This window comes from Schistocerca gregaria, chromosome 3 (genome assembly GCF_023897955.1).
Source record: "Schistocerca gregaria isolate iqSchGreg1 chromosome 3, iqSchGreg1.2, whole genome shotgun sequence".
NCBI lineage: Eukaryota > Metazoa > Arthropoda > Insecta > Orthoptera > Acrididae > Schistocerca > Schistocerca gregaria.
This window is the reverse complement of record NC_064922.1, coordinates 764,360,295-764,373,811: the sequence shown is the minus strand read 5'-3', so window position 1 is coordinate 764,373,811 and position 13,517 is coordinate 764,360,295.

Below are 13,517 nucleotides of genomic sequence, written 5' to 3'. Positions count from 1 at the left end.
CATCAACTTGGACACCGAAAGAATGAATTTTGGATAAAAATTGAGAGTGGGCCTCAGAGACCCCCCCCCCCCCCCCCCCCTTGTATAAGGTGGTAAGAATATGATGTCACCAGTTGGTGTCATACCCTCTCCATAAATAAAAAAAGACGGCAACCAGGTGCTGTCATCTGGAAAAGGCTGTTCGGATGGCAGACTCGAGGAGCAAAAATTATCAGTGGTAGAACGATCCTAGCAAAAGCTACCCTGTCGTGGAGCCAGTAGGCCACGTGAGTCCAGGACCCAACCCCAATGCCAACACACCATACGTTCTAGCAACTTACAAAGAACGTTGGTGAGGCTGACGGGCGATAGCTATCTATATCAATCTCTCTTTTTTACTTGGTTTAAGTGGCAGAATGATGGTGCTCTCCCTCCAATACCATGGAAAGACGCCGTTTCACCAGATCCAGTTGAAGATGACGAAGAGATTTCACTTCAAATGTGTGTGAAATCTTATGGGACTTAACTGCTGAGGTCATCAGTCCCTAAGCTTTCACACTACCTAACCTAAATTATCCTACGGACAAACACACACACACCCATGCCTGAGGGAGGACTCGAATCTCCCCCCAGGGCCAGCCACACTGTCCATGACTGCAGCGCCCTAAACCGCTCTGCTAATCCCGTGCGGCAAGATGCTTGTAGTCAGATGAGAGATGTTTAATCATCTGACCGTGTATCCGATCTGGCCCAGGAGCAGTGTTAGGGCAATGTGCAAGGGCACTGAGGCACTCACACTCTGTAAATGTGGCGTTATAGGATGCACTGTGGTGTGTAGTGAATGAGGGGACATTCCTCTCCCATCCGCCGTTTGACGGTGGAAAAGGTTGGGGGGTAGTAATCTGTTGCAAAGGCTCGAGCATAGTGCTCAGCAAAGTGCTCTACAATCGCATTTTCGTCTTTATACAACACGCCATTGATGTTAATGCCAGGGTACCTGTTCGGGTCTGGTACCCAAAAAGATGTCTGATCTTCGTCCAGACTTGGCATCTAATGGTAGAGATGTATCTCTTCCAGCACTCCTGATTCTGTCTTGGCGAACACAAGCATGGAGCCACTTAAAGGCTATGAGGTACTCCAGGGAAGCGTGTCACTTATGCCACTGTAAGGCTCGCCAACGCTCCTTAATTGCCTCAGGGACTTCCAGCAACCACCAAGGCACCGCCTTTCTCCGGGGGCACCCAAACAGCGAGGGATCGCGTTTTCCACCGCATTAACGATTTTTGTAGTCACCTGCTCAACCATCACATCAAAGTCACCATGCGGGAGAGAGTCAATGGTGACTGTTGAGTTTAAAGTTTCCCAGTCTGCCTTGTTTAAAGCCCATCTGGGTAGGCCTCCGTGGGCCTGACGCAGGGGTAGTGACAGGAAGATGGGGAAGTGGTCACTACCACACAGGTCGTTATGTGATCTCCAGTGGATAGATGGGAGAAGTCCTGGGCTGCAAATGGATAAATCAATGGCTGAGTAACTTCCACGAGCCACACTGAAATGTGTAGCGGGCCTAGTATTTAAAAGGCTGAGGTCAAACTGAGACAGGAAGGTTTCGATATCTCTGCAGTAAGCATGGTGCCACGCTACAAGGGGTTATGGGCGTTAAAGTATCCCAAAAATAGGAAAAGTTTCGATAGTTAATCAATCAGCGCAGCTGATACATCAGGAACTGGATGTTAGAGGTTACCCGAGGACCTAGAAACTATGGAGAGGGTCTGTTACTGCCACAACCACAGTGGTCCACAACCCCACGACAACGACCACAGTCCATTTCACCCCTTCGCTGCCCCACACCGAACCCAGGGATATTGTGTGGTTGGGCCCCCGGTGGACCTCCCCCCCCCCCCCCCCAGGGAATGTCTGACATCGGACTAGTGTAACCCCTGTGTTTGCATGGTAGACTAATGGTGGTGTACGTGTGTTTGGAGACCTTGCTTGCGCAGCAATCTCCGACGTAGTGTAGCTGAGGCGGAATAAGTGGAACCGGCCTGCATTTGCCCAGGCAGATGGAAAATCGCCTAAAAACCATCCACAGACTGGCCAGCTCACCGGTCATCGACACAAGTCCGCCAAGCGGATTCGTGCCGGGGACCAGATGCTCCTTTCCGCTCCAGAATTCCGTGCGTTACACCACTCAGCTAACCCCCTGGCCATATTCAGGGGTACTACACCTTCTGGAGGAAGATATACAATGGAGAGTTATTTCCTGTGTCGTCCCAATTCTGACAGCCACAGCTTCAAGAGGGGTTTTAAGGGGCATAATTGCACTACAGACTGAGTTAAGGACATAAACTCCACCTGTCACTCGATTATAGTCGCTATGGTTCCTGTAATATCCCTTATAACTGCAGAGTAAAGCCCATGACTGGGCAGAAGGTACTGTTTTTATCAAGACTGATCCAGAGCGCATTTTGGAGATGACCTCCACCTCCCCAAACTTGTTCTCTAAATGCTCTACAGAAAATTGTAGCTTCATCGAAACAAAGGAGACCCCATCAATTCTCTTACATACGAGGTACTGCAGTGAATAAGGTTCGCTGCCATCCTTAGCCTGTTGTTTCTCCAGTGGTGTGTCTAGGGAGGGGAATGATTTAGGGTCATACTTTCTTGCATTGTACTGAGACTTGGAACGCTTAGAAACTGCTGTTGTCTGATCACCAGCAATTGATGACATGGTACGCTTCATAGCGCGTCATCCATCCTAATGGCACCCACCCACTCTGACCAAGGGTCTTCCCCATGGGCGCCAATCAGTCGCAGCAAAAGCCACCTGGCAGGATGGCCTTTGCCAAGAGTTCCGATGCCCCAGGGTGATGGGCCATTGGCATATGTGGGGAGTTAACGGCGCAGGCATCAGCAGAGCGATCCCCGCATTGCCAGGGGGCTACAACCAACAGGGTACATGGTGGCCCCACCACAATGGACTGGCTACTATGCTGGATATAAGGTGCAAAGAAGTCCATGGTGATCGTCGGCGCAGAGAGTGGCACTGCATAGTGCATGGTAGAAAATGCACCCATGAAAGTGGTCTCGCCCAAGAGATGGAAAATGGGCATGACTGCAATGCGTCGACGAGAAAGTGGGCTAAAGATCTCAAGACACGATGGACACGGTGCACAATGTAAGGCCCCCTTCCCCAATTGGCTCGCTCTTAGGGAATATTTTGAAAAATGACGGTCAAACCCTACACGGAACTATCACATAAAGGCCGAAACATAATACCTAGGGCCTATTACGAACCCCAAACCCGCAGGGGAGTTTCCGAGGAGATAAAAAACGTATTACGGGTGCAATCTGCTGGAATAATTAATCGGTGCGATTGGTGCTGAAGAAGATTTTGTGCAAGATCTTAAGACTATCGATGTTTTAAGAATCATTCATTGGATTGCTGAAGCTTGGAATCGAATTCCTCCAATTTCTCTCGTTACATCCTGGAGAAAATCTCTTAGATCATAAGGCAATTCATTAGTAGTGGAAGAAGGAGGCAACACCGAAACTCTGGCAGACGTTCCAGAAACAGATGACAATGATGTAATTTTGGTGAATTTCCTGGAGAAGCTATCTGGTTGTGAAAACGCGAACTTCGAAGACTTTGAAGAGTGGCCAGAAAACGACTTTTTTTATTTGACTGTGGAAGAAATCGTTCAAATTGCGACCAGTCAGAAGGCGTGAGACGAATGTGTCTCTGATGAAGTAACACAGAAAAAGGTTCCTCACACAGTCGGTTACGAAGCTCTCCAAACCGCCCTGGAGTACATCAGCCAACAGGAGGAGGCGACTTATCCTAATATCGTTTGTTTCCAAAGTTGGAGATATATTGCCGCAACAAAAGTTTCTCAAGCCAAAAACGAAAAACCATTACAATTTTCTTTACTAAAAAATAAATTCTAATGAAGCGTCGTAGAACTTCAATGTCCAGAAGTTAAGTTTTTCCTTCTTTTTTGTTTTAAACTTCCTTTGAAAAAAAACTTTTCGTTCCTTTGAGTGATCTTTAGATTTGTTTCATAATTTTGTACAGTAGTTTATTTTTTATTCAAAAGAGTAGGTGATAATATTAGAACTCCTGTTTTTTCCTGCTGCAAAATTTGGCAGTATTTTTTTGTCAGAACGCAAAATAAACGACCTTCGTTATTCTGCATTTAAAAACTTTGAGTTTTCAATCTTACTTCGGCGCCTTTTTAACACGTCAACACAGTTTATTCAGTCAAAACATGTAGACTTATTCACAACCATATCAATGACATTCTGCGTACCATACGCACGTTTTACGACCATATTAAGTGGTATTGACGCAATTCGGGGTGTCTCACGCGCGGAAACAAAGGGACTTAGGTTTACCCGAAATTTTCGTCATCAGACCCGGCCGCTGTCCCGATTATTTCGGATAAGCGGGAGTTTACTGTATTACACACACTTTTTGGAGTTCTTAATCGAGCAGTATCTGAAGATACGCATAGCTCAAATCAGTTTTGCAAAGTAGCGTCCAGCGCATAATCTGTCCATGAGATCCAGTGGGCGTGGCAATCGATAAGTATCAATTACAGGTTGTGGGTTGACTGAAGACATAATGTCAACACAAAGGCGAATGCGACCTGAAGGTTTGGGGAGAAAAATCAGTAGACTTGCCCATTCACTAGCTGACATGGGCGCATAACGCTGTTATCTTGCAATTCTTTAAGTTCAGCAGTGACTTTGTCCCGTAACGCAATGGGAACGGTTTTGGCCTAGCAAAATTTTGGCTGAGAATTGTCTTTCAGCGTAATACGTCCAACAGAATTATTAGCCTTGCCTAAACCGTCACAAAAGAGTTCTGGGAATTCCTTTAGGAAGCTATCTACACTGTCTTTTGCATTGAATGAGGAAACTGACAACACATTGGCCTGAATGTTAAAGCTAAGCAAATCAAAAGAACCAGGACACAGTATCTTCTCACACTCGCGTGTAAAAGTCACTGTTCACGTATGTGAGTGATACATGGCGGGCAAAGTACATTTTCCAAGAATGGGAATGTCTTGTCCATTATAAGCTGTCAGTTGTGTGCTAGTTTTAGGCAGGCGTCAGGAGCCTAACAGTTCACGTGTGTGACGATTTAGCAACGTGACAGAGGCGGCAACTGTGTCCAACTGAAGTTTCACAAGTTCCCACAAATACGTAAATGAACAAAAAATTTATTTCGACTGGCGTACCACTGAAGAAACTGCACACTTGCCTGTTGCAGACTTGGGATGTACTACATTAATAACATGGGCCTTGTGACTAGATTTTTGTGAATGGGCCAAATTCTTATATTTGTTACCTAGGAAAAATACGGATTGCACTTGTGCTTTCCCACCACAACCGTCACACTTGCTTCTCAGGAGGTGGAGTTTGTGCCGTGAATAAAACCTAGGGCATGACTTAATTGCATTCGCCTGTGTAGCCGCCTTGCTTATGTGTCGTGGAATGTTATTTACTTGACGTGGCTAGCGCACGCCGCCGGTGCGGAACGGGGCAATCGCAAGAAAGGGACTCAACCCGATAAATAGTTGGCTTCTCAGATATGTGAGTCGACAAGGCACTGGAATAGTACTGATCTAGTTTATATGCACTACCTGCTGAAATGACGGATCGGATTGTTTCCAAATTTGTTCTCGGAGTTTGGCATCAGGTACATTTTACACGACTGCATCACACAATGTGAATATAAAGCACCACAAGGACATTTGGATTTGCATTTCCTTGTCATACCTTGCAAATTTGATACACACTTGCGATAAGTTTGTTTTGACCCTTTTTTTACAATTAAAAAATTGATACCTAGCAGCTACCACATTCACTTGCTGGTAGTAATAGTTAGTTAGCGAAGCAATAATCCGGTCGTAACTAAGTTCACTCGGTGTGGCGTTAGGAAAGAGCTTTTGAATTAATCTGAACACTGCACTTCCTACCTTGGATAATAGATGGGGAAGTTTCACAGTACCTACAACATTGTGGGCTAGTAGGTGTGCCTCGAACTGCGATAAACACTCGAGCCATTCCTCTTCTATGTCACGAAACTGTCAAAAGGGTGGCTATTTATTTGCTGCGACTGAAACTGATACGTCTGCAATAGCTGTGTGGCATCTAATGCTTGCGGCGGGCGGCGCCTGAGCAGGGGGCTGGAAAAGTGGGCAAGACATTTTGGAAGACACCAAATCAACATAAAGACATAAATATGTACCAAGAGATTTTCTGCAACGCCCACCTGAAAACGATGATTAGCAAAAACGACAAGAGACCGTTAAAACAAATTGAGTGCCCCTGCAAAGTAAAACAAGAGAGAACTAAGGCGCTAGCACAATATAAACGGAAAGTTCATGGCAGTCGGGCACTGGGTTTGGAGGATTCTTGTTGCCAGTTGTTGGATCTTGTCCAATTGTCTCGTTTAGGGTGCCTAAGGGATGCTGCCTTCTCGGAATGCTATACAACAATTCTAGCAAATAACATTAGTAGTTTTATTTCTATAAAGCAGATTGACAGTGCTGAACTTTAACATACAAAGGTGTCGCAAGCAATGGGCGACATGCAACATAAATCCGAGTCCTTGCTATACACGGTGTTCAGGCAAATCTGTCACACAATTTGTGGATCACTACTAATTGTTCTCATAGCACTGTCTGCTACGCCGTGCTAACAACCCACTAATGTCCGGCAGAGGCTGGCAGAAGAGGCACTTATATTCAGTTCTTGCAGAGGTCGCACCTGTTGTGGCGCGGTCCTTGTCAGCGGGCTATTGGCAGACGTCGCCTCACTACCTTCTCTCGTCTTGCGTTCTTCCTCTTCGTTCCGGCGCTTATGGTTACGCCAGAATAACCTTCTTATTCCAAAATTTGCAGGAAAAGAGAGGATGAGGATGAAGTTCTGGGAAGCAGTAAAATGCATTAACGGGAAGTAAGTCAGTGAGTGGATAGTATAGGAATAAAGGCCAAAGGGTCGTCTACTGAAGCAGCTTGTGCCAACAGTCCTTCAGTGTTTCTATCGATCGTTGCGCAGAGGATTATTAGGAAATTACAAAACGATTCAAATAATTAAGCAGCAACAAACTTGGTCTATGTTGAATTCTGTCATGGGAACATATGTGGCTCAGGATTGGAGTGTGGCTGTGCAGGCCTAATTCAAATACCCGTAGGGGTTTGTTAAACGCTAATCGTGACGAGCTATTCGTCGACTATTTAAGGCTGCTACCGTACACCAGTAACGAGAATATATATAGCAGCTTTGAGCAGTTATTCCCTAGCAGGGAAATGACCACTGATACCACTATTCAACAACTCAAACGTAATGTTCTCATTTTGGTCCGGCAGAGGTTCTGGTGAGTGATATCGCCGAGCGGTTCGAGGCGCTTCAGTCGGGAACTGCGCACTGTTACGGCCGCAGGGTCGATTCAGGTTTAGGTAGTTCTAAGTTCTAGGGCACTGGTGACCTCAGTTGTTAAGTCCCATAATATTTCACACACATTTGAACATTTTTGTTAAGTCCCGTAGAGCTCAGAGCCATTTGAACTATTTTTTTTTTTTGCCCTTTAAAGTCTGCATTAATTGGTTTTCATGGGCGTTCTCAAGAAATTCGGGCAAATTCCTGTTGTGGGTTAACTTCCTTGCCTCCAATTCGGCGGCCCACGAGTCCCATAAAACTACTATGACGAAACTGGTCTTGACATATTTGCTAAATTCACCTACAGCAAATGCACAGCATATTGACGATTTGCTGTTTGACGAAGCGGATCTTAAGGTGATTAAGAGCAATTGATCTGCGGCATGTAAAAGTATTCTGCTTGCATACCAGAGAGTGGCTGAGAGGTACAACCGAGAAAGACGCACTGTCTTGCTGAATATTGCGAATTTGCATCCCATTAAAGCAACTGTATCCAGAGAAGGGCAGTGAGAGACATTTCCAGAAAATTATTGCTCCGTTTCGTGGTTCCCTATAAAATTTTAGAGCTCCTTACACCGATCTGCTTTTGGGTACGAAGCGTAGCCATGGACAGATCAAGGATAGAAGATTATCGGGCGACGAGGTATGAGAGACCGGGAGTTTGAGCCATGTACTGGGTTGTATCGCTGAGATGCGGGTAAGCCAGCGAGAATGTAAGCCCGCGAGTTGCTGACAGGTGTCATGGCTTCCAGATTGGGGCCCATACGAGGAGACGGGGAAGAAAATATAATGATTTGTCTCCTTAGCAGTATTTACTGGGTCTTAGTTCGGGAGCAGTAGCTAGCACCACGGATGGATTGCAATCAGTGTTCACACTCTATGAGAAATTGCGTGATAACTACGTTGACGCTGTGTGGCATTTAGCCGTAATCGTTCCCTGTGTGTGCTGCAAGGCCAACAGACGATAGTCTGCGTCTACAGCCGAGTGGGCATATAGCCCTTTGTCGCAAGTTTTGGAGGCAGGACTACGGAGAGCCAACACGGCATGTGGCAGTTGACGAAAGATGTTTAGTTTCCATGAATACGATGTAGAAATTTCACCCAAAAAATTACAACCTTCTTGAATCTAGTCGGCTTGAGCTTGGTTAAATTCCAATTAGTAGTAAGTAAATCATTGCCCAGTGATATGTAATGCTCCTAACTGAGTGTTGAGGAAGTAAAAGAGAAGTAACATCGGTGCAGAGCTATTTTTATGTAGTGGGAACAATCTTATTTTATCCTTTAATATGCATAATGATTTACGTAGCCAATTATGTGAAGAGTATTGTTTTGACTGCAATCATTTTCAGTGCTAATCAACTGCTTGTGTTCCGTTCGTATAGTCGCTAACGTTGATTATTGTAATTTTGGCCGGCCGCGGTGGTCTCGCGGTTCTAGGCGCGCAGTCCGGAACCGTGCGACTGCTACGGTCGCAGGTTCGAATCCTGCCTCGGGCATGGGTGTGTGTGATGTCCTTACGTTAGTTAGGTTTAAGTAGTTCTAAGTTCTAGGGGACTGATGACCACAGCAGTTGAGTCACATAGTGCTCAGAGCCATTTTTTGTAATTTTGTTGTATTATGTTGCAATAAATTGGGCTCCTAGTGTGTGGCTTTTTGTAACTGATTTAGTGAGTCATTCGATCAGGCGAGAATAATTCGATCGGGTGTGAATGATGGACCAAGCTACTTGATATCGCACTTACGATAGAGAAGGAAATTGTTTGTCCAGATTGAATTTTTTCCTTTATCTGCTAATTTGAAAGAAAAATTAGGACCATGTAGTTTGGAAAATAACAATTTTCTTGTTTCTTTATGCTTGTATTCAAAATTTTCTTTTAAAATATCCTTTGCTAATGTCCCTAAGAATCAAATAAAATTTAGAAAGAATTTTATGTTTCGTGGCCTAGTCCTCCCACTCCCTGCTCCATGACCTACCAGCATTTAAAAGACTTACTAGTTAACGCATAGACACGACATAGTTTTAGAAGTAGAAGCGTTTCTCCACACTTGTGTATAATTTAACAAGAAAACACTATGTTATCCAATTTATAAAACAACCAATGTCATATCGAATCCTCCAGTGAGTATCTTAAAATGTCAAATTCAGTGACTATTCCTGAACTGGCCTATTAAAACTGTTCTGCTGTTTGAGGACTCCTTCAGACATTGAATCTAAGGTACAATATGAATAATATGGCAGGTTCACAAAGGTCTGTCAACATCTTACTGGAAAATATTGTCTATCTGTCAATACTAGACCTCACACATACAGTACAAATCGTTTCTTTGCGTTGTCCCACCTTGTGTCACAAGTGATATTTCGACATTTCACCAAGTCATCAGGTTATCTGTTTAATTTACTGCTTTATCAGTTTTTTGTACTGGCTGTCTAATGTTCATTTGCTAACACCAGCCACTAGTTTGCTCTTGTGGATTACATTTCCAGACAAGCGGCAGACGGCTATATAATGCATGCAGGGGTGCTCAAGTAACCCACAGAGAAGGAAAGAGGCTAGATATGCATGTTTTGGGAGCCCACCACAGACAACACGTTTGCTTATGAAATGCATGCAAGATGATGTTTGCTTATCATTTGAAGGACTACGTTTTTGTGTCCCTAGTCACTGCAACACCATACAGCCCTCACATGTTACGTGCGAATAGCCAGGGTTTCAAACGACATGCTGCCTGCTAAATCCATTCTGTGATGCCGTGAAGACCATTTGATTTCATCCCAAAAAGAAACTGTAGAACAGAATAGAATTTTTCAGTCAACTAAGAAGCTCAGGGTAGAATTACTTCTACATCAGTTAGTTTTTCGAAAGTTCTTGTCATCAATTACTATTCTCTTTGTTGCACATATATGTGATTCAGTTTCTGCAAGATGGATTTGTTTTCATGTGCATGAATCCATATGTTGCTGCAATGAGTGGGTGAATGAGAGGCAGATGTTGAGTGTCAGGGCTATAGTTTGTTATGATTACATTGGATTTAAGATAATAATTGTAGATACATTATCCCAGGATTTTATTCTCTTCTGTACCGTTATTGAAATTTAAGGGTGACAGTCTGTTATAATAATATTAAAATTAAGATCCCAGTTGTAAAATCGTTTTCACATAATACTGTCCTCTTTTTCAGCTGTCACAGATCTCGTGTCTGACAAAGTAAATGATTATGATTATGATTATGATAATAATGATGATCTTGTATAAAAATTTTTGAGAGAAATCCTTGAATATCAAAAAGAATATTCACAAACATTGTATGTATACAACAGTTAACAAATGTTGTCACCAATATCTATACATACTGTAGCAGCAGTTGGAACGCAAAGTGTACAAGCGCAGTGACTGTAATACCCAGATACAGTATAAAATGTTAGGTACATCTATGTTCAACTGTTTATTGGATTTTAACGCCCTGTTGACATACGAGCCTGCTTTTGACATCACTAATTTGCCCCAGAACGTAAGATGGGGCACAATTCTTACTACATTAGATCATATAACGTTACATTATATTAATGCCTGTGCCATAGGTCATGAATATGATGGATGTGTTAGTTTGACATAAGTCTTCCTTACAAGATTTTTTTCGGTTACTACTTCATACCTAAAACTTCATCTATTGAGTAGGAGTTGTCATTCAGAAATTTTTTAGTTTGCTTTTAAATGCTGGTTGACTATCTGTCAGACTTTGAGTGATATTTGTTAAATGACCAAAGACTTGTGGCAGCATAATTCACCCCTTTCTGTGTCAAATTCAGATTTAACCCAGAATAGCAAAGACCATCCTTTCTTTTAGTGTTGTCACTGTGCACTTTGCTATTATTTTTGAGTTGAGATTGGTTGTTAACAAAAAAATTTCATAAGTGAATATATGTATTATGAAGGTACAATGAAAATCCCTTGTTTGTTAAGTAAATGTTTGCAAGATTATTTTGGATGGCTTCCACCTATTGTTCTAATTATACACAATTTTGAGCAATGAATACTTTATCTCTTAATGATTCATTACCCCAAAATATTAAGCAATATGGAAGCAGTGAATGATAAGAGGCATAATAGGTTGATTTACTCATATTTTTATCGACAAAATTTGCAATAGCCCTAATAGCATAAGTGGCTGAACTCAAATATTTCCTCAGATCTCCAGTGTTTTCCTTCAAATTGAATCTGTCATCAATGCACACACCCAGAAATATTGACTATTCTGTCTTAGCAACACATTGCTGTTCAAAGTTCTTATTTATCAATGATGTTACCCCCTTTTGTTTATTGAATGTGTATGCTGTGTATCCTCAAAATTTAGTGAGCCCATTTGCAGAGAATCACTTAATAAAATTTTCTGAGAGACGTTATTTGGAATTTACTCAGCTAATTCTTATTTGTTAGAAGTTATTACTACGCTTAAATCATCAGCAAAAAGAACTAGCTTTGCATCTTCATGGCTATGTAATGGCAATTCATTAATGTATATTAAGAGCAACAAGGGGCCCAATGCTGAACGCTATCGGACACCATTCTTGGCACATTCCCTATTAGGACTCCGCTGATTTTTGCACAATATCTGTACCTTTAATTTCAAGCATCTGCATTCTTTCAGTTAGATTAGACATTTGTATATTGTGCAACTTATACCACAATGCTTAAGCTTACCTAGAATAATTTGATAAATCACAAAACGTCTCAATGGGTGATGTTTGGTTATTCAGAGCATTTAATATTTGATCAGTTAAAGCACATATAGCATTTTCTGTTGAAAAACTTTATAAACCAACTTGAAATTTTTACAAATATGTGAAGCTGCACTTGAATATGTTACTTTTTAAAGAATTTAGGATAAAGCTATCGAAAGTCAGGTTGGGTGGTAGTTGTTGGGTTCCGACCTCTCCCCCTCGTTATGCAATGATTCAACAATTGCATGTTTCAGTCTATTCAGCAAAATGCAGTGTTCCATTGAGCTTCTACATACGTGGCTAAGAATGCTACTTATCTGTTGAGAATAGGATTTTAGTACTCTGCTAGAAATGCCATCAATTCCGTGTATGCTTTTACTTTCGCTTGAATTTATTTTTTTCCTGATCTGAGCAGGAAAAGTGAGTTTTATTTCAATATAACTCAAATTGCGTTAAGAGTAATTTCTACTTCTGACTTTTGTTAACACATTTTTGATTTCGTTTGGCAGAAATTCAGTCTACCTGTTCTCTCAGTTGTCTATTTCCCTTTTAACAACATTCGAGACTGTTTTAATGTTGTTGCCAGATGTGCGTATCGTAGACATAATGCACATTCTTTTGGACTTTTCTTAATACAGTGCAGTAATTTTTACAATGTTTCACTGTCTTTGGATCACTACTCCTTCTAGCTATAAGATACATTTCCATTTTCCGCTTACAAGATCTGTATACCTCTTTAGTAAACCACTGCTTTTTAGATGGTTTCTTACAATTATGTTTCATTGCTTTCTTAGGGTAACTATTTTCAAATATACTCCCAAAGGTATCATAAACAGATTAAATTTTAAATTAGTATTAGCTCCCTGTACAGCTCATCCCACTCATCTAGCTTTTGTAAGCTTTTACTAAAATTTGCATTTGTGAAATTTTTAACTGAACACGATATTTTTGAGGACTGTTCTGCATTTCTGTAAGGAGCTATATCACATACCACACCAGCTGTGTGTCATTATCACAATGACCATCCTTAATAGGAGAAATTTTCATTTGATTAAATTTATTGTGGTCTATAAAAACATCATCTATCAGTGTGTTGTTTTTTCTGTACTACCCAAGTAGGAAATTCAGTAACTGATGTTAAGGTGAAAGAAGCAAGTACTACTGGAAGCTCATTCTTTCTATCAGTCTCCTTCAGAAAATCTGTATTGAAATCCCAACAAACAATAATTTGCTTCCTTCTGTTTGACAGCACAACAAAGAACCAAATTTTTCCGCAATAGCTGAAAATCTTCCATTGGGGACCTATACATAGGTACATAAATGTGTCGAGAACTACAGCCCTGGAAATTGAAATAAGAACACTGTGAATTCA